Source organism: Anolis carolinensis, chromosome 3 (genome assembly GCF_035594765.1).
Source record: "Anolis carolinensis isolate JA03-04 chromosome 3, rAnoCar3.1.pri, whole genome shotgun sequence".
Classification (NCBI taxonomy): Eukaryota; Metazoa; Chordata; class Lepidosauria; order Squamata; family Dactyloidae; genus Anolis; species Anolis carolinensis.
In genome coordinates, this window is record NC_085843.1 from 116,412,140 (window position 1) to 116,434,947 (window position 22,808).

The 22,808-nt window shown below is 37.0% G+C and overlaps 1 protein-coding gene across 2 annotated transcripts in view; it reads left to right on the forward strand.

Moving 5' to 3' along the window:
* The window catches only part of nck2 (NCK adaptor protein 2), an 87,022-nt gene that overhangs the window by 28,303 nt on the left and 35,911 nt on the right, over positions 1 to 22,808 (forward strand). For both annotated transcript variants that reach the window (XM_008107071.3, XM_003218738.4), the window contains exon 2: positions 13,083 to 13,148. The gene's annotated coding sequence lies outside the window, so the exon portion shown is untranslated. The remainder of the gene's footprint in view (positions 1 to 13,082; positions 13,149 to 22,808) is intronic.

A 22,808-nucleotide genomic window follows, 5' to 3' on the forward strand; every position in this document is an offset into this window, starting at 1 on the left:
CAAATCTAAAATATTATATTAATTTAATAAATTTATTAATACATTTATTAATATATTAAATGTAATATTACTAAAAATATTACAGTATAGTAGTATAGTACAATATATTAATATATAATGCTAATATTGTACTATGCTAATAATATAATATATTGTATGTACATACACTTCGTAAGCTGCTCTGAGTCCCCTTCGGGGTGAGAGAGGGTGGGGTATAAATGTAACAAATAAATAAATAAGTAATTATTGTTGGGTATGGGGGGGCTTGCACTACAACTAAGATATGTCCAGTGTGCATAGGAATTTGTTTGTTTGTTCTTTCAAATGATAATTCAGCCCCTCAACAATCTGAGGGACCATGAACCGGCCCTCCACTTAAAAAGTTTGAGGACCCCTGGTATAGAGCATTGTAATTATCAGTGGTGTGGTTATGTGATATTGGAAGCATGATACTGGAGCATGATACTGAATTTTATTCTGGTTCAGCTTGGTATCATGTTTAAATAAATAAATAAATAAATTTGTCTTGTTGCTTAATGTTGCAACCTCCACTGAGCCCCAAAGATCCTAGTTAACAGAAGTCATCTGTTCAGGAATCTCCCTGCTTAGTCTTGACTTGTTAGGAGCGATGTTTCTCAAAAATGATGAACAGAGCAATTGTGACTTTGAACTGTGTGGAAATTTTGTGAATCATTACTTGATCAGAGACTTAGTATTTAAACACTTCTGAGTTTGTTTATTTGTTTGCTTACTGTACTGATTGAGTCATTTTTCTTTAGCTACGGAATGACTTCAAGTCATTTTTCCTAAGTTTTCATGGTTTTTAGTGCTTTGCTATTGATCTTTAATGAAACTAAAAGCTTTCTGTGGACAGCGATGTTTTGAAATGAAGCATGGTCTTGTAATTCAGGATTTTTCAAGACCCACAAAGGTTTGGACTGTAAGGGGAGAATACAAGTAAACAGCAATAAAACCTCTGAAAAGATAAAATTGAAATATGTGATCATAATCAGTTAACTTTTATTTTGGTATCCTCTCTATAAAAGTTGAACAGTCTAAGAAATAACATAAGCTTTGTAGGCTCAGAGTCTTGCTGAATATCAGAAACCCTGAGACTCAGAATAACATGTGAAAAAAATAAATTTATAGTCATGTTAAATAAAGAAATTCTAGGCATAAAATTTTATTAAACTGTACTCCCTTATTAGGGTTTCTGTGGTGTAGTAGTTTTAAAATGAGAATAACAGATGCATTCTCTACAGAAATTATTTGGGAGAAAACTAACATTATATGTGTATAAATGCAATATGTAAAAAAGAGGCAGTAGAACAAATAAGAATTATTCCCAAAGGTACACTTATATATTTGATAGCAAACTTCATAAATAAGGGTTTCCTTAATCAAAGCCTCTAAGTATTAATTAGATTGACTGTTAAAGCAAACTATATAATCCAGTTATTGTTCTGTGTATTGTGGAATGGACTGGTCATTGAAGAGCATAATGTCTTGTAATTTACTTTTTCAACAGTTTCTAGTTGTCATATCTAGTATATATTGCAAGTGTAAAATAGAAAAGCCTGTGAAATGGTGAAATAACAGGGATGTATATGTTTGAAGACATTTTTATTTTTAAAAAACTGGGTTGACTTATCCACGTGTCAATGTGACTACTGTATCTTTACTCTTATTAAAAAAAAGGGGGGGGGGACTATTCCCTTCTCTTAGTAGAGTGGTGAAAAGTGAGAGATTAGTCCATCATGGGTGAACCTAAAAGAAGCACCAATTGCCTCTACTCCTTCTGGCATGGCATCACTTCTGGCGTTTTTTAAATCCCTGGGTGGGGAAAGGCAGTGATGGCCAGGGACAGCTAAGAAGTCATTGTTATTTTCCCTTTACGCAAAATGATCCTTGATTTATTCATGGGTCATATAATAATTGTATTTTTTTTCCATCCAGACCTGCCCTCAACACATGCTTAAGGTATACTTACTTATACATGCATATATACGGTAACTAAAGTATCATATTGAGAGGGATTGGAAAATATTTGGTCTTTTTCATAAACTTTATGGCCTTAGTCCTATTAGTAGTTTCAATTTGAGTAGACCAAATGAATCAATGTTGACTCAGTCACTTCAAGGATAACATCCATCCATCTTGCCCTTGGTTGGCCTCTCTTCCTTTTTCCTTCCTTTTTCCCCAGCATCATTCTCTTCTCCAAGCTTTCCTGTCTTCTCATTATGTGACCAAAGTACTTCATCTTTGTCTCTAATATCCTTCCCTCCAGTGAGCAGTCGGGCATTATTTCCTGGAGTATATATTGGTTTGATCTTCTTGCGGTCCAAGGCACTCTCAGAATTTTCCTCCAACACCACAGTTCAAAAGTGTCTATCTTCCTCGGCTCAGCATTCCTTATGGTACAGCTCCCGCATCTATAGGCTACTGTGGGGAATACCATTACTTTAACTATGCAGACTTTCGTTGCCAGTAACTATTTTATCGAGATTGGTCATTGTTCCCCACCCAAGAGCTACTCTAGTTGAGACTAACAAGTGTCATTTATGTTTTTGTGTGTACACATTAAAAATTAAATTTGATTACAGGAATATGTAGAGTTTTAGCTTATACAAATGGATGATGTTTGGACCAAAGACAAAACTGAACACAGCAGTGAGCCCTTAGTGTTCCCTGGAGTTTGGTTCCTAGATACCTCCCACCCCATAAATATAAAAAATATAAATATAAAAAAACTAGCCTGGCCACGCGTTGCTGTGGCGAAGTATGGTGGTATGGGAAATAAAGTATTGAGGAATTGTTGGTAGTTAAGGTTAAGGGTAAAGGTTTTCCCCTGACATTAAGTCCAGTCGTGTTTGACTCTGGGGGTTGATGCACATCTCCATTTCTAAGTCGAAGAGCCGGCATTGTCCATAGACACCTCCAAGGTCATGTGGCCACTGGCATGATTGCATGGAGCGCCATTACCTTCCTGCCGGAGCAGCACCTATTGATTTACTCACGTTGGCATGTTTTTGAACTTCTGGGTTGTAAGAAGCTGGGGCTAACAGTGAGGTGTCACTCCGTTCCCCCAGTTCAAACCTGCAACCTTTTGGTCCACAGGTTCAGCAGGTCAGCGCTTTAACATGCTTCGCCATCAGGGGATATTGTTTCCTAAAGTTTGTGAATATACAATATTTGTGTTTGGGTTTTTTTTTTTTGGTTTTTGTCTGTTGGAGGCAAGTATGAATGCTGCAGTTAGGCAAAATGATTAGCATGTAATGGCCTTTCAGCTTTATAGCCGGAATTTTTTGTTGGGAGGTGTTAGCTGGCCCTGATTGTTTCCTGTCTGGAATTCCCTTGTTTTCAGAGTGGTGTTCTTTGTGATATTTTATGTGCTTCTACTGTCTGTGTAAATGAAGAAGTACCAATATGCAATGCTTGAGCAAACACAGTGAAAAGAAAAGTCTGTGGCCCTCAGAAAACAGGGTTTGCCAGACTTTGGTGATGGGAATACTTTGTTGGGAGGTGTTAGCTGGCCCTGATTGTTTCCTGTCTGGAATTCTCCTGTTTTCAGAGTGTTGTTCTTTATTTAGCGTTCTGATTTTAGAGATTGTATTGTTCTGTTTTATTATACCACAGTAATTTTTATATATTCTGATTTTAGTGTTTATGTATACTTGGAGCAAGATTGTGTTCATTTTCATGGTTCACAGCAACACAATTATAATAATAATGATAGTAATAATAATGACTTTGGTAATACACACTGCTTCTCTCCCTTCTCAGTTTCCTTTCAGGAAGAATCCTTTCTTGGGAGGTGTTAGCTGGCCCTGATTGTTTCCTTTGTGGAATTCCCAATTTCCTTGCTTTCAGAGTGTTGCTCTTTATTTACTGTCCTGGTTTTAGAGATTATATTGTTCTGTATTATTCTACCACAGTAATTATTTCATATTACAGTAGAATCTGTCTTATCCAAGATTCGCTTATCCAATTTTCTGGATTATCCAACGCAGTCTGCCTTTTAGTAGTCAATGTTTTCAATACATTGTGATGTTTTGGTGCTAAATTTGTAAATATAGTAATTACTACATAGCATTACTGCACATGGAACTACTTTTTCTGTCAAATTTGTTGTATAACATGATGTTTTGGTGCTTAATTTGTAAAATCATAACCTAATTTGATGTTTAATAGGCTTTTCCTGAATCCCTCCTTATTATCCAACATATTCACTTATCCAACGTTCTGCCAGCCTGTTTATGTTGGATAAGTGAGACTTTACTGTATATTTATAATCTTATATTATCTTCTTAGAACTAGATTATATGAGGCCCCTTCTACACAGCTGGATAAAATGCACACTGAAGTGGATTATATGGCAGTGTGAACTCAAGATAATCCAGTGCAAAGCAGATAATACAAGGTTATAAATCGGTTATATAGTTGTGTGGAAGGGCCTTGAGTCTACACTGCCATATAATCCAGTGCAAATTAGATAATCTGTGGAAGAGGCCTAAGTGAGGCCTAACTCTGCCTGTCCCCTGAGCTGAGTGGGTTGCTAGGAGAGCAAGTGGGCGGAGCTTAGCCTTCTAACTGGCAGCAGACCCAGTGGGCGGAGCTTAGCCTTCTAACTGGCAGCAATTGGATAAAAACAATTATTCCTCTCCCTCTAATTAGGACTTTATTTTTCTTTCCTTTTGTTGTCGGAACCTAGAGGCAAGGATGGTGGGTTGTACTGCCAAGTTTCGTGGTTCTGGGATGTGTAGTTTTGTTGCTACCTTCACTTCGGCCAGTTTTTTTTCTCCTTTATATATATAGATATATGGATGATCCAGTCCCATTGTATACAATAATGCATTTAAATAATGTTTGTTTTATAAAAGAAAAAATTTGATATTTGCCTTTAAAAATAGTTTCAAGCTGTTTATGTTTGAATCCATGGATACAGAATAGTTAAAGGGGCCCAGGAACATAGCCAGGAAAATAATTCAGGGTCTGAATATTTTTTTAAGAGATTCATGAAGAGTAGTTCCATAACACAAAATAATTTAGAAATAAAGCTCCATCAATAAACTTCCGTGGACACTCATGTGGATTTGGTTAATCAGTTAAAATTCATGAATAAACCAGTTTTTTTTTAAACCTGAAAATTTTCCGGGGGGGGGGGGGAGGTAGGGGGTTTGCAGGCCTGACTTAGTCTTCCTTTTAATATATGGTTTCGAAAATGTTTCCTGTTTCTTTTATTTCAAAATCAGGATGTAGCATAGTTTGTGTTCAAGTGTCAGGACTATTTATGGAGCTGATCCATATTTTAGTATGATTTCCACATCTAATCCTGTAGGACTTTCTCAGAGTTCTGAAATAGCAATGACATGATTGGATTTGTGCTCAAATATTGTGTTCAAATAGCTTTAAAAATGCCATTAGATTGACAGATGAGACAGATGCTTTAGCAAGTCTCTAACATAATGCTGTTTAGGGATTTACGATGTTCTGTCATCAGTTCTTGACATCGGTCTAGTAAAATAAAAAATTCAAAATACAATACAGTCGAACTTTGAAATGGAGGGAGTCACTGAAGTCCAGAGAGGGAAGCTTCCTTTTTGGTTAAATTACAGTCCATTTTGTTAGAGTCAATAATGGTAGTGCACGTAGTTTTATTTTGTAGAGTTTGCCAGATGGTGGGCTATTGTTGATTGCATCAGGAAAATGAACATACTATTAAATTTGCTTCATACTCTTCATGCTAACTCTTTAAATGTTCATATGTTAGCTAAACTAAACCCATTCAAGCTTAAATCTTTTCAGGACTGGTTTTTATCGCATCCCACTCATCTATGGATAAGAGGAAGAAAAGCTTTTCTGTTCATGAGTCTGTTGTGTCTTAATAGATATTTGGTATGATATTTAAGGTGCAAGTAGCATAGATTAAACCCCAATGTCCAGCACTGTCTCAGAACAACTGTGTGCCCTTGTCTTTCAGAAAACTGCTGCTTTAAGAGTCTAGGTGTTTCTCTTTTGTTTGGATCATGAAAAGGCCCAACAATTTTTATAGAGATATATCCTATTGGTATCTTCTAACTGATGCAAAGCTATTGCACCATTGGAGATTTCTCTTCCTTCAATTAGAAGGAGGAGGCTTTTGGTAATCTCCCATTGCATTTTAAGCTCTCCCCTCCTTTCCCCCTTCAAATCTGCTCCAAAGCTGCAAAGTAGGATAGCGGGAATTGGAAATAAGTAAACAATTAGGCAAATCTCTTTCCCCTGTGTTGTGCTGACAGAAGTTTCTGTTGATTCAAAAAGGGATTTCATCAGCAGTACTGTCGACCCTTTACTAACTCATTGTATTTTTCAAATTTATTAGTGTCTTATTAGGTGTGCATTTTGTGCAGCACTTCCAAACACATACAGCTTACATATTTCCTAGTTTCTTTTAGTTCCATTTTACAACAGGTTTCTCGTGTACTGATTGACTTCCAGGCGTGACTGCACTGAACCTCATATTGGAAGTAAAATGATGCCGTCAGAAGGGAAAAGGTTCTTATATCTGCTCTTCATATAATCATGAAACCATTTTTCTCCCAGTTGAGCAGATTGATGTGAATGCTACTAATCAGTCATTGAATAAAAGAAGCTCAAATCGCAGTAGAAAAACATTTACTCAAAACCAATCCTTAACTGCCAGAAAAGTTGTTTAAAATATCATCCAGGAAGTGGTTCTTATTCAATGCATGGTTGTTTTTCAAGATGTAGAGATGTTAGAGCCACCTAACCTACCTTGAATGCCACTTATGAATGTGGCAAAATACAGTGGATTTTCCTAATCGCACTAGTGGTGCAATTAAGATGTTATCTTCTCCTTTTATACGGATTAGTTGTACTACTTTACTGAAAAATAATAATTAAGATTGTGATAATAGTGTCAGTTCTGATTTTTAAGTGTTTCTATACTAAATCAAGTGTGCTGGCAAACTATTTTCTTCCTTTCTTCTCTCTTACAGTCCTCTAGCACAAAGAATGCATGAAAGTTGAAGTGCTAAGGGGATTGCCCTATCTAGTTTTTATTGGATTTATAAATGTGGTCATCTCTCCACATTTGCAGGTTTGACTATTTGTGAGTTTAATTTAAAAATTCTCTTTAGAGATCTCTAGGTCCTCTAGTGCAGTTTTATGGTTACAACTTCTGTCAGAAATTGACCATAGAAAAGGAAGGATTTCCAGAAGGACCTCCAGATTCCTAGAAAAGTGTTAACTCGGGGGTTAAAAAGTGTATTTTTTATTCATGGCTTTTCCATGTTTATGCTGTGTCCCAACTCCAGAGAATGCAGACGACTGACTGAATCCCACCTAATAATAATAATAGAATCCTACAGTCACAGAGATAGGAGAGACCCCTAAAGGCCATCCAGTCCAACCCCTTCCTGCCATGGAGAACACAATCCAAACATTCCCAACAGATGGCCATACAACCTCTTGATAATAATAATACTAATAACAATATCATGGAATCCTAATGTTTCCAGACACCCTTAAGAATCATCCAGTACAACCTCCTTCTACCATGCAAGACCACACAATCCAAACACTCCTGACAGATGGTCATCCAATATCTCCACAATCTCCACAATAAAAATAATAATAAAATCCTACAGCCACAGAGATAGGAGAGACCCCTAAAGCCCATCCAGTCCAACCCCTTCCTGCCATGGAGAACACACTCCTGACAGATAGCCGTCCACCCACTATATAATAATCATGATGATAACAAAGATAATAATCATGATGATAACAACAACAACAACAACAATCATAGAACTATACAATCCAATAATTTGGAGACACCCCTAACGGCCATCCACCCCAACCCTTTCTACTATGCACAATCTAACCATTCACAACACTTGGACAACGTATGAATACTATACAATACTACACAGCGACAAAGACCCCCTCTACTCTCACCACTTTCACATTACACAAACAACCAAATACATACTAAACATAAAGACAACCATACAACAGACATTCAATACCACCACTAACTCAAATTTCTCACCAACACCACCAGACAACGCCACAGCAACGCGTGGCTGGGCACAGCTAGTAGATGATATAAATTATCATTTCATCTGGTATGTAGTAATTTTAAGAAACACTTCTTCAATAACATTAGGGCAAATATAGGACTTCTTTGTTGCTTTTATTGGTTATGATTAAGATCGTTATAGTTCTGGAAATAATCCAGTCATATCAAGCACCATGTGCATTTTTTAAAGCAGTGATTAAAAATAAGTACTACTTACAGATAAGAGATACTTGGTTACAAATAAACGGAGAGCAAATGTTAACCATAATGGCCATTTGCAGAAGGATAATGGCACACCTTTCTAAATCTTAAGATGATAAATAGGGAAGCATATAAAGAATCTTCCTTATATGCCAGAAATGGAGACTATTTTAACAGATGCATTATTACTGTTATTCCCTTGCAAAATTCTTACATTAATAGATAAGCTTTTTGATCATTGCCATTTTTCAAGATCGATCAAACCAGCTTCTGAAAACAGATCCTTTGGGTTCCATATAGTGCACAGCTATTTCTATTGTTGATGTTAAAGCAGCATTTAAATCAAGGTTTTATAGTTTAAGGCCATGATTTTCCCCTCAAATATAAAGAAAAGTAGCAGATTTCTGTCTTTTGGTGAATTGAGCAAGTGATCACTTTGCTTTGTGTGGGAATGTCTTGACTCTTGGGGACGTTCTTGGGGTCATTAAAATTTGAGCCCATTGGGAGTTAGGCTTTCAGATCTGATTCTTTCAGATAATATATAGCATTTATATTGACTTTAGCAATGAGATAATGTTTATACTTCATCCTTCAGTATGTGATTTTTTTCTTGATACCTAGATTGTCAAATGGAGTAAGAATGGTGTCCCCTCGTTTTAAAACTAAACACACAAAAACTAATTAGTGGTGAGCAGAAGCCTCCGGTGGCCTAGGGGATAAAAGCCTCATGACTTGAAGGTTGGGTTGCTGACCTGAAAATTGCCAGGTTCGAATCCCACCCAGGGAGAGTGTGGATGAGCTCCCTCTATCAGCTCCAGCTCCATGCGGGGACATGAGAGAAGCCTCCCACAAGGATGGTAAAACATCAAAACATCCGGGCGTCCCCTGGGCAACGTCCTGCAGACGGCCAATTCTCTCACTCCAGAAGCAACTCCGGTTGCTCCTGACACGCAAACAAAAACAAAAAAAGCCCACAAAGCACTTCAATCCTGTAAATATGTTTTTCCATCTCTAGTATAAATTGCATTTGTATTTATCAGAGAACTGAGTGTGATTGAGAAATGGTAAGATAGGGGAAACTGAAGATCAGTAAACTGGAATCTCTACTGTTTCCATGTGTTTCAAAGAAGATATTTTGATCTATTCCTTTAGGAGGTCAATCATGTGCTAAGAGTAGTGGCTCTGATTTAGGCCTTGTCTCTGTTAGGAGGGGCATTGCTGCATTTATGACTATGTGATGCCGTCTCCTTGTATTTACTGAATGTGAAGACCAGGAACCATCAAACCTCGCTTGTCATATTTCAGCATAATGAGCTTTTTATAAATCTGGGTTTTAAACTTTGGGTTGTAAACTGTTGTACTACTTTCTAAAGCTGTCATTAGATAGAGCAGGGTAATATTGGAAGAAAAAGGGAACCTTGGCCTTATCTGCATTTTAATCAGCGGACATGTACCTTGGCTACCTCAAAATGATATGTGAACTGCTGCCTGGCTCATTCTAGAGCAGAATATACCGTAGTTACTTAATTCAAATGCTCACTTTTTTGACTAAATTACCTTTCCAAAATTAGGGTAGGCATTAGATTTATGTGATATGGTAAATACTTTTTTGGGTTTTCAGGGTTTTGAAAATTGAGGTGCACATTAGATTCCATGGTACATTAAACTCGAGCAAATGTGAGTATTTTCTTTTTTTCAGGCCTTCATGTGGAACTGCAAAATTACGTATTATAGTGAATCCTTTTGAAATGAAGCACTTCTGGCCTAAAGTAACATAGAGTCACACTGAAGGATCTAGAAAATGCCTAGAAAGGACATGTTTTGTCTGACGTAGATAAATGAAACTGTGGATATAAGGGTTGTAATGTATGTTGGTTTTAACTGTGTTGTTATATGGATCCCAGAATATATGAATAATTCAGGTGATAGTGCTGATAGAATTTAGTCTGCAAAGAATTGCTGATAATCAAATGCTTGTTCATTGAAAATTTCAGTCACAGATTGATATGACTGACAAAAAGTGTAAGATGAGCTTTCTTGCCAGTTGCTCATGCTATGCAAAGTTTGATGCAAAGAGAACGCTTGAGATTGTTTTTCTTTCTGCTTGGCAGTTGTAACTGAGATATACTTAGCCTTTTGTAGTAAATGGCTAAGGTTAACGGTAACAGCTTTTGCCAGGTGATGATGATGGTGCTTACTTGAAAGTAATGGATTGCAGCCATTAATTTTATGGTGTCTTTTGTCTTAGTTTTATGGTGTCTTTTGTCATTTTTTGCTTCTGCAGTATGGCTATGGTGGGAGAGAGTGATTTAAATGAATGGTGCAGTCAGCAAAAATCAAATGCCTTACCATGTGGTTAGAAGTGCTTTCCACCTAGACAAAAGCATAATTTGATAAAATAAGTTTTTGAGGCCATTTAACTGGTGAAAATGCAACATCCCATGTTTCTATCTTATTAGAGGGAAAGAAGTGAGTTATGTGATCAATGTGAGCATATGTTGTGACATATACTGAGGAAAGGATTAACCCTGAACATTGACAAACTTTACCCTCTCTGAGTAGTTCAGTCTGAGTGGCCATTCTAGGGGAAGAGATCATTGCACACCAAATTGTGCATATAAATAAAGTTTGGATAGCCTTTGTCCATAACATGACAAACAAGCTTATATTTTTAAAAACTCAGATTTCTAAGAATTAGAGACAATTGCATCATTCAAAATAATTAACAACTGGTTCTGTCTTAACACACACCCCCCCCCCCCCCAAAACATGTATACGATATATACATAATGAAAAAACAGGGTGTTGTCGGAATGGCTGGAATCACTGGGTTGCTCTGAGTTTTTTAGGCTGCATGGCCACATTCCAGAAGCATTCTCTCATGATGTTTCAACCACATCTATGGCAGGCATTCTCAGAGGTTGTGAGCTTTGTTGGAAACTTGGCAAGAGGACTTTATATATCTGTGGAAAGTCCAGGTTGGGAGAAAGAACTCTTGTCTGTATGAGGCATGTTGAATGTTGCAGTTGGCCAGCTTGATTGGCATTTAATTGCCTTGCAGATTCAAGGCCTGGCTGCTTCTTGCCTGAGGGAATCCTTTATTGGTAAGTGTTAGCTGGCCCTGATTATTTCTTGTCTGGAATTTTCCTGTTTTCTGTTGTTCTTTATTTATTGTCCTGATTTTAGAATGTTTTAATACTGGTAGCCAGATTTTGTTCATTTTCATGGTTTCTTATTATTTATTGAAATTGTCCAAATGCTTGTGGATTTCAATGGCTCCTTTGTGTCTGACTTGGTGGTTGTTAGAGTGCTGCAGCATTTCTGTGTTCTCAAATAATATACTGTGTCCAGGTTGGTTCATCAAGTGCTGTGCTATAGCTGACTTCTCTGGTTGATGTAGTCTGCAGTGCCTTTCATGTTCCTTGATTCATGTTTGGCGCTGCGTCACAAAAAAATCAGAACTGTAGAATGATTTATCATTGGGTCAATATATGCAGATCCGCTTTTGCTTACAGCAGAAGGGAGGCATCACAACACTGCACTCTTTGAATGATCTTTCTGCCCTCCCTCTGGTGTCTTCTCTCACTGACTTTCCTTTATCCCCATTGGCTTTTCCTTTCCCAATGGAAATTGTCTATGTGGTGGTGGTTGATCCCTGTTTCTCCTCATCTTTAGCTTTTGCTGGTGGTTTGCATAACTGGAGCTGGCCAGGAAAGCTTTTTGGGTTCCTGATGTTGTTGCTGGAGAAGTCAGCTGGGATTAAATCAAAGTATACACCAGTTGGAGGGAGGGGGTACAGTGAAAAAGGTTTTCATTTCCCATTCCCACAACAAGGGTTTGTACAAATAGAGTGAATGACAGCACTTGCATAGAGTTCCAAAAGAAACATATGCAAGTTTCATCTACTTTCATTTTTAACCAGGATTATTTTTAAAGGTGGATTAGATCTATGTGTGTTTAGTATTTAAGAGTGATAGTATTTTGAATTATCAGGTTCACGAACTGTTAGGGCACGTTCCAAAGAAGATACAAGAGAGGAACATTTACTCTGAAATGGGGCAAGTGTGCTTTTTTGACAACACAAAAATGAGATGACACACCTTAAGGTCAAATTTGTATCTCTCCATTTCATAGGAGATTTGGAAGTGTATACAGAGGACCTGTGGGTAATGTGAATTTGATTCTTCGTACATCCTTTGGCATTTTCAAGAGTCCCTGAGGGATGACCACGCATAGATTTTTTACGCTATTTACAATTTGTTTAAAAGCAACAATTCGGAATAGCAGAAACAATAGGGTAAAATTTTATGGTGACGTTCTGCTGACAGAACAACAGAATCCAGAGGAAGTGTGTATCTTTCTGTGTATCTTCTCCCCATGCTGTGATTGATATATCAGCTGGAAAATGCCCTAGAAACAGGTTTTGGACACATAATAGGTTGAAGAGAGAAAAATTCCACTATGACCAGCAGGAGAATGCTTAGTTTTGCCAGTAATTTGTCAATTCATGCTGTATAAGTAACTATGAACTTGATGGGGCTTACTTTTGAGTAGAGGTAAATAGGATTGTGCTAGTAATCTTTTAAATGTACTTCTTTTTAAAAACTATGATTAAAGATTGATCAGTAAATAAAAAGTTACATGATTTACTCCCCTATGTTTCACCGTTCTATAATATTTTGTCTACATTTTAGTTAATATTTATTTAGAATCAAAACATTAAAACATGCTGAACCATTGTTATTAAAATATTTGACATGTTTAGGTTTTTAATTGAAAGTATTTTGCTTTCTTTCAGAATATTGCAAGCATAATTTTGCTCAAGGCGTAACTTTTACTGTCTAGATCCTGCGTTGTGCCAAAGGTGAGTTTGTTTGGATTTATTTAAATTGACATTGATAGTCTGTCAGTTTTCCAAGACTTCTATGAGTTGGGATGCCTTTGCTTGCAAACTTATGAATAATTCCAGGTTGGTGGTATCTTCTGCCATTTAGCCTCTGTTCACTTTTTAAAATATGCATGAATAGTTTATATAATATAGTGAGTATTTATTTTTTAATACTGAGTACCTGATGAAAATTGATTTTCCCCCCGTGTAGTTCATTGCCAAAGCTAACATTCAGTTAATTTAAGAAAAGAAAAATTGCTTAGAATATTTAATGTATCCTTTTTAAAATACAAAGTAGAGGTAAAATATATGGACTAAATCCAGGACTACCTATTATGCACACATTTAAATCAATGGGATGTAAATTAGTTGCTTGACACAGTGGAATGAAAATGAGGTTCCTATTTTTTCAGGTTGTCTGTTTAAAATAGACTAATACTTTAGTCCAGTGGTTCTCAAACTGTGCTCCTCCAGGTGTTTTGGACCTCAGGTCCCAGAAATCCAAGCCAGTTTACGAGCTGTTAGAAATAGTGAGAGCTGAAGTCCAAAACATCTGGAGGAGCACAGTGTGAGAACCACTGCTTTAGCCTGTTGTCGTATCAGTCATTCTGTATTATTGTAAACTTAGACCCCTTCTACACTGCCCTATCTATATCCCAGGATCTGATATCAGATGATCTGCTTATCTGAGATTATATGGCAGTGGAGATTCATATAATCCAGTTCAAAGCAGATAATCTGGGATCAGATCCTGAGATATAGGGCAGTGTAGATCCAGCCCACAGCAGCTGGAGATTATTTTGCTCTCAGACTTAACTTCCAGTCAGAGGTCTCTTTAAACAGAGCTCTGAGTCAAAAATCCATTTATTTATTTATTTATTTTTATTTATTTATTACGGTATTTGTGTCCTTCTCACCCAACAGGGGACTCATTACAACTCATTCTGAAATATAAGTTGAGTATCTCTTACCTGAAATGCATGGGACCAGAAGTGTTTTGGATTTCAGTTTTTTTCAGCTTTTGGAATACCTGCATTTGTATATACAGTGTTCCCTCACTACTTTGCAGTTCACTTTTCATGGATTTGCTGTTTCGCGGTTTTTCTATAAACTCTAAAAGACTATTATAAATCATAAAAAATACATTTTACAGCCTAAGGAAGGGAGGAAGGAGAAGCCAAAGGGAGAGAAAAGGAACCGAAGCGGCAACAGGGGAGAAGGAGACGATTTATCAACGCACGATTGGTTGATAAAGACTTAAAATAGTGTATAACTACTAAAATAATGTATAAATATTAAAATAAATCTAGTGTCCCCACTTTGCGGATTTTCACTTATTGCGGGTGCTCCTGGGACCTAACCCCATTGATAAGTGAGGGAACACTGTATGTACATATTCATAATAGTATATCTTGGAGATGGGGCCCAAGTCTGAAATCAAAATTCACCTGTGTTTCATAAATACCTTGTACATATAGTCTGGAGGCAGTTTTGTACATCATTTTAATAATTTTCTGTGTGGAACAAAATTTGTATACATTAAGCCATCAGAAAGAAACATCATAACTATTTCTGTTTCCCATGTAGAACATTTTGGAGTATTTTGGATTTCAGAAAACTGGATAATGGGTATTCAATATCCTAGGGGGTCTTTGATATTCTGCATTCATGAGAAAACAGCAGAAGAATATATACGGCCAGGAAAGCTCCTGTTAAGACCTTAACTGCTGCTTGCTAGCAAATAAAGATATTAGATTAATAAAAGAGGAATTGTTGTAGGACCTGTAGTTCTTCTGACAAAGCGTTACAGAATTCTGTTGCCTGTATTCTTGGAGTGATACTGAGAATTGAATGATTCCACACTTCTCTACATTTTCTATGAAGGCACATACATGGGATTTGTCTTTGTGCAAACCAGTATTGTGTAAAGTTCTAGAGTTTAGAAACAATGTGACCCTTCCTCTGTGCTTTTCTATTCATTGCTAGAAAGAAGACGGCAAGCAATCATCCAGTTGCTGCAGCGTAGCCTTGCAGTCTATGGCATCTGCACATTTATAGAATGTATCATACATTTGACTCTGCTTCCTTTGTGAAAAGGGTTTGGTCTGGTTGCTATTGCACATTATAAAGAGCATAACAGTAAACACTCACATGGTCTAATACATTACTTTCATTTTGTCACAGTAATCTCAATGAGGAATGACTGAGCAGATTTATAACATTGGTGATATTAAGAAATTGATTGATAATTTAATATAACTTCAGGTAACACAGACTCTATTGCATGTGTGCAATGAAGCATCCTTGTGTTACTCTTAATTTTGTTTTTCAAAATTCACGTTCTTAGCAAAATTGCAATTAATGTTAGTAGAAATTTAGAGCTGTGGTTCTCAACCTGTGAGTCCCCAGATGTTTTGACCTTCAACTCCCAGAAATCCTAACAGCTGGTAAACTGGCTGGGATTTCTGGGAGTTGTAGGTCAAAACACCTGGGGACTCAGGTTGAGAACCACTAGTTTAGAGGATAATATGGGCACATCTCTGATTATATGTATGGTGGTATGCTGACATGTATGGTGGTATGTTGCTTACCTTGCAGAATCAGTTTAAAATGTAGAGGCAGCCAGGGATGAGGTGCACAGATTTGTAGCAAAACTGGTTTGGGAACCAAAGAAGAAAAAAGTAGGGAAAGATAAACAGAACATCAAAATGTAGTCAGTTATATTCCAGAGAGAATTGATTGTGAAACTGATTGTACAAAGCAAGCTTATGAGGCAGCCATATTTCTAATAGGAAAACCAGTGGGAGCTGCCTTACTTCGACCAGTAAATATCCTCTGACCTGAGGAGTCGGAGGAAGAGAGCAGAAACCAATAATAAACAATCAGTATTATGATTCAAATACATATTTTCCAGGTTTTAAAAATCCTTTTAGACCTATGCTGTGGAATTGTTCTTTTATAATCATGCTAAATATCTGCTGTGTGAAGAACTCTAAGATCATCCGGAGAGGCCCTGCTCTCGGTCCCACCTGCCTTGCAAGCGCGGCTGGTGGGAACGAGGAAGAGGCCTTCTCGGTGGTGGCTCCCCAGCTGTGGAACACCCTCCCTAGCAAGATCCGACAAGCCCCGACTCTTCTGGGCTTTAGAAAAGCTTTAAAGTCATGGCTGTGTGCCCAAGCATTTAATGAATAAACATTTGAGTCAACATGGTCTGAATCAAGGTTTACGCACGAGGTTCCGGATGAATGAATTCAATTACATAGATGTTTTTAAATTTTATAATGTGTTTTAATACTGTTATTAATTGATCTATATGTATTGTTTTGATCTTAATGTTTGTGTTTTGGGGATTAAATTTTTGCCGACCTTTTTAAGCGCCTTGAGTCCCCTCGGGTGAGAAAGGCGGGATAAAAATGCTGTAAATAAATAAAATAAAATAAAATTTAAAATGACCAGCAGAATTTGGGGAAATAAATGGCTAGTTTAATATCTCCATGTTGAAAAGACACTAAATTCTGTGCATCTGAGCCTATCTTGAATAAAATTCTCTTGGTAAACATTGTTGATGATTTTGTGTCTACTGAGAGTGTATCTTATATACATGTATCAAGGAATGCTGATATCTACCCAAGATACTAAGCTAGATACTATCTACACAATTTATCTGTAATCTCTTGAAGAATAATATGTACAGCATACATTAATTGTCACATTTTAAGCCAAAAGTTCATTTTAGTTCATGAATAAATTGATAGATAAATTTATTTATATAAAAGTATATAATCCAAACACAAAATATATTGCATAACTATCTAAAGAATAAATTACGTTGCTGTGGGCGTTCAGTTTTTCCCCAGTCCTCTGGCAGCCATAAAGTGAGCCTATCACAGAGTTTTCTTGACAAGATTTTTTTTGGAGGGTGGGGGGCTTTTTTATTCTGCCGAGGCTGAGAGAGTGACTTTTCCAAAGGCACCCGGTTAGTTTCCATGGTTGACTGGATATTTGAACCCTGATCTGTAGAGTCCCAGTCCAGTGCTCAGACCACTACACCACATCTGCTCTATCAAAGTATAGATGACCTGCTTTATGTATGAATCGATTTAAATTCAGAGAATGGCATAATTACTAATCCTATTAATTAGCTATCAGTGACAATATAAAAATGTCACACTTCACAAATCATATAATTTTTAAAACTTGGCATATCTCATATAATTCATGGCAGTTTCATTTTTGCTGATGATTGACTTTCCACCAAGTATCAATAGTGGCTGTAAATAATGGATTAGTGGCCACGTCACCTCAAGTGTAACAGTGCTTCAGTTTGGGCTTGTTGCTAATAGCACTTGCTCACAGCTAGAATCAGGCTTCTTCATTATAAAAGAAATTTGCTTTCTTGTCCACAAATCATGCTGTTTTGGGGAAAGAATACTTTTTCTTGTAATATCAACCAGTTCCCAAACTTTAGGAAGACGGTAGTAATCTAAGAGGAAGGCCGTGTTTTCTGAGATTATAGCCATTGGCAGAAATACCAGTCTCTTATTGGTCACCACCAATAAGTGACAGTGGCCAGTGTTTTAAATTACATGACAAAAAGACATTCAGTAGTGGGCAGTTAAGTCTTTAAGTCCCAGGTCAGATGTACCATACTAGAGCTAAAGTATATCACAAACCATCAATCTTAGATGACATTTGGCTTGGTTTCCAGCTGTTCTTGAACTTACCAAATACAGCATTATGAGGCTTTATAGTCTCGTGTTGTCCTCTAGATTCATGCTCCTTAAACTTTTCCTTTCAGGATCTTTTTTTTTTGCTTCAGAAATGTTTATGTGACGCCAGATATAAAGAAATATTAAATAGGTATAAAAATCAGTCATTTACTGATAACAAATCAGCATTTGTAAGGCCTGCTAAATAGGCTGATTTTTTTTTAATGAAGTACAGCTGAAGCATCTTCTGCAGAGTCCATTGTAACACTGCAAATGTCTAAAATAGTTGCCAGGTCTTGTTCAGAAAACCTTTACTGTTGCCATATTTTTCAAGACCCCAACATTGAGCTCATGAGACCCCATTTGGGGTAGGGACCCACAGTTTAAGAAGCCCTGCTCTAGATTATTTTAAAGGTGAAATCTTCCACACAAATATATCCCAATAAAGATCAAAATCTATTAATGTAAGGTCACTCCATACCACACATTAAAAAGCAAGATAACTTCTCAGCTAGATTGCATCAGATGTCCTTATAAATGGTTTCACCACAATTCTCTAGGCCCTCCCTTTTTTCTGATCATCTGACATAATGTATATAGAATTTTTTTAAAATTAAGTGTATTTTTTTACTGCTTATTAATCCAGATAATGGAAAGAGTGCATTTGTAACTCTAGAAATGTATGCCGTTGAAAGGTATGTATATAATTGAAAACAATGCTAATATTTATAATATATTACAACAACAACAACAACAACAACAACAATTTATTGATTAGCCAGTTGGCCTTATCAAAGACAGACAATACAAAAACAACATACAACTTTTTTTTTCTTCAGTGTCTGGAATACCATTACAACAACAATTTATTGATTAGCAAGTTGGCCTTATCAAAGACAGACAATACAAAAACAACATACAACTTTTTTATAGTATATTAATATATTTTCATGTATATGTTTTCTGTTTGCAAACAATTTTGAATTAATAGAGTTAATACTATTGAGATATACTTTGAATTAATGCTACTTGTATTTACTTTAACATAATCCCTAAAGAACAGGTTGGAACATGTCGGGTCTTTAAAGAGAACAAATTCATACCATTTATTAGCATGTGGAGGCCATTGTCCTTTTTTTGTTGGACCATCTTGCTGATGCCATTCAAGGTGGCACAGCAGCTCATTCTCCTGTCAGACTTTCTGGTACAAGTGGAATGGCTGCACTTAGCAAAAGTCCAAGGAATTCCCCCATCTGCCTTGATCTTTTAATATACTCTTCAGCCAAAACAAAACAGCATTCTTGAAAAAGAACTAGATGGTCCCTTTCACCTCTTCTGTGTGCTAAAGATTCTATGTGCTAAGGTGAATTAATGTCCATAAACCAGAATTGAAAAAAGGGATCATTTCAGTTAAGCACCAGTTGCATTGGTGGATTCAGAACTGATTCAGTAATGTAAGTTGCATGGTATCTACAGATTATTTTCCTTTTTGCTCATACATTACAGTCAGATCTCCACATTTGCTGGTGTTAGAAACACAGGACCCCCATGAAAGTGGATGAACATGAATTTAAACACCCACTTTTTATCATGGAAAAACATCTTTCTAGGAATCTATAGGTTCTCCAATGTAATTCTTAGAAAGATGTTCTCTTTCTAAATATTTAGGTCCTTCAGTACAATTCTGTTGTCAACTTCTGGCGGAAGCTATAAATATAGTGTTGTACTGGAGGATCTAGAGATTTTTAGAGAGACCCCATTAATCAAATCTGCAAAAGTTAAACCAGAAAATGTGGAGGGTCAACTTTACTTTAGTTCTACTGTAAGGTACCTGCAATTTTCTGATCATAATGAGATTGGGTGTGTGTTTTCCTGTTTGGGAGCAAAAGGTCAATGATCGCATTTATAGAAATCATTTATAGAAATACCCTGGAAAGTAGGTAATAGAGTTTCAGGGCATTAGTAATAACATAACATCATGTGAAGTTTTCAAGTTTTGTCCTTGAATGTAAGACCAAGGTTAAATATACATTTAGTTCTGAAGTAAATTGAATCGAGAACAACCCATGTCTCTTTTTTTATAAAGAAAACCATGGGTCGGAGAACAAATTGGACCAGACCAGTTTCTTAGTTCAAAATATTCAAAATTTTACCACTTTAGGGTGGAGAGCCAAGAGACATGGATTTCTCTTTTTCTTTTAACCAAAGTGGGACACTGAGACACAACTGTTTGAAAGGATCGGGGTTTGCCATACTATGAGAAAACCTTGAACTGTTATGAGTCTGGCTCTTAGCCAGCAAAGAATCACTGATTCCTTTGCCTTACAAGGAAATCCCTCTTTGGATTCAAGGAGCTATTTATTCATTACAAGCTAAAGGGTAAGCATGGTCTTAATTGCTGTGAAATAGGTATTTTCTGATTTCACAAATAGGGTGGCTGATTTTTCAAACTGTCCCATTTGCCACCCTTCACTATCATATCAAGTAGTATTTTCTCTGGCTTGAGAAGCAGCTTTCGTTCTCTGCTTTGTAGATGATATTCTAGAAGCATAGGCAGACTGTGCTTTTTAAAAAATGCCTTGAAATTTAGTTTGAATGGAACCCTCCATCTTTATTTTTTGAGTGGATATGCTGCAGGGTGGGCAAGACCTAAAAACTGGATTTGAAAATGTTCAGGAGAGGGGGTTCTGATTTTTGACTGAAGTGGACTTTGTGCTTTTCCTGCATGGCAGGGGGCTGGACTAGATGTGGTCTCTTCCAACTCTATTATTCTATGATTTTATGGACAGGTTACTCTTCAAGCAGTCGTTGGGATGGTGGAGCAATTGGACTAAAGAGGAAGGGTACCTCTGAGGCAGTCAACTTGTGGTACTTATTATCTGCTCATGATCTAGCTGAGGTATCTCAAGTGATGTGTGTGTGTTGTACCTAGCATTTGAGGTGACTAATCATAACAAAAACAAATGATAAACTTTGAAATGAAGAGCAGAAGAGGGAAAGGATTGCTTAAACACGGGCATGCAAACAAAAAAAACACTATGATTTTTTACATGTGCACTGAAACTAGTTAATCTAGGAAGAAGATTTTGAGCTCCAGTACTGGAAAGTAATTTCTTTCCAGTAATCTACATGGTTGTTTTCCTTATCTAATACATACATATTTTTTCTTTGTCTTTGCTGTATTGGCTGAGTAAATTTTAAAGATGAATGCTTTACCTCTTTGTTTTTTCTGATGTTACCCAGAACAGTCCCTTTCCCTTCTTTACTCTTCCCCAAGTTCCTGTTTTGGCATTTCTCCTGGGCCATACATGTAATCCACTGCATCTTTTTTGCTACCAGTTGGCTGGATGGATAAATAGATTTTATCTGAAGCAAGTGAGAATATCTTAAGGAACTTGCTTTGCAATGCTTATGCTGGATTCTGCCCACCCCCTTCATAGCAAGTGTCTTTCTTGTAGATTCCATTTTTAGACAGATATCTTTACTCAGCCCTCTGTGTATTATGAGCAGCTGTTTTGCAAATCGAGGAGACGGTGATTGAAAGGAGATTTCTAGGTGCAGATATGTTCTCATTGTTTCTGTTCTCTGTTGTAGAAATTGCTGTTTATGCAGCTAGAAATACTTCCTAGGTAACGAGTTTGATCATTTATATCTTTTTGGTTACATGTCGAACAAGTGTGTAATTGCCCATCTGGTGGCCTTCTGGCAGATGATTGCTGGTATGTTTATTTTAAACATACATAAATGTGGAAATTGCCCTGCTCCCACATCAACATTTTTGGGTTTTTTTGTTTGGGAAAGGCTGAGTTATCTCAAATTCTGTTAACACTACATTTCCTAGTAGTGGGCTTTTTCTAATGGACCTGTTTAGCACGCCATTATGGTAGAGAGCCATTGACATCCTTAGCCTTTTTCCCTCTTAAAGGTCAGAGCACACTGGGTTATTTTTCTACAGAAACAAAAATCTCAGCAGCACAATTTTGTACTGCTTTGGAGAGGCAATATAATTCTAGCTTCTTGACATTTAATGGTAGGTCTGAGCATTTAGATTTTTGATATATCTGAGATTAACTGAGTCTTCCCGGACCTTTCCCTTTTAGGCGTCAGATTATGTGAGTAACCATATTACTACTAGAATAACATTGGTTACACCGCGTGTGAGGAGCTGCCCTTTCAGAAAAAGTGAACTATAGAATTAGAATGGCTAAAGACAAAATTTAAAAATATATGTTCATCACAGTCTTCACTCCTTTCGTTACTGTAATAACAGCACACAATTAATGGGGTAGCCCACCATCGCATCTGTGATCATTTTTGACTTTGTCATTCTAAGTTGCTTATGCTACTGAAGATACTTTTTGTAAGATTTATAAATACTAATGATTTTGGAATTAATGTTAGTATATCATTGTTGACTGTGTTGTGACTTCTGTTCTTTATTGTATTTTCTCTTGCGTTGTGATGACTCATGGGCCATGTAGTCCCATTCCTAGTGCTGTTGTGATTGATGAAGAGGAAAACTTGGGTTTTCCACCATTTCAGCCAGAAATTGAGCCTTTGCACCTGCAGGAGGCTTGTCTTCCAGAAATCTGCCAAACAAGCCCTGAGTCGAGTTCTCCCCCTTTTTCGCGCCGTAATTATTATCTCCAGCAAAAAGGAGTGCAACAAGCTAATCGCAGGAGTTTGAGAATTGCAGCAAAGCATTCAGATGATTAAGCCTGCTCCCATGAGAAATTTTAGGGAGTCATACATCTGGACACAGAGATTGACTTTCGTTTCTGATTCCCCAGAGAAGTGTTCTCTGGTGGGAAAACGAGGCCTATTTAGGTTCCTTGCTCCCAAAGGAATCTTGCGGAGTCAATTCGTCAGCTACCGGAGCAGCGTGTGTGGACAGCTACTCCTGCTCTCAAGCCTTTGTTCCTGTTCC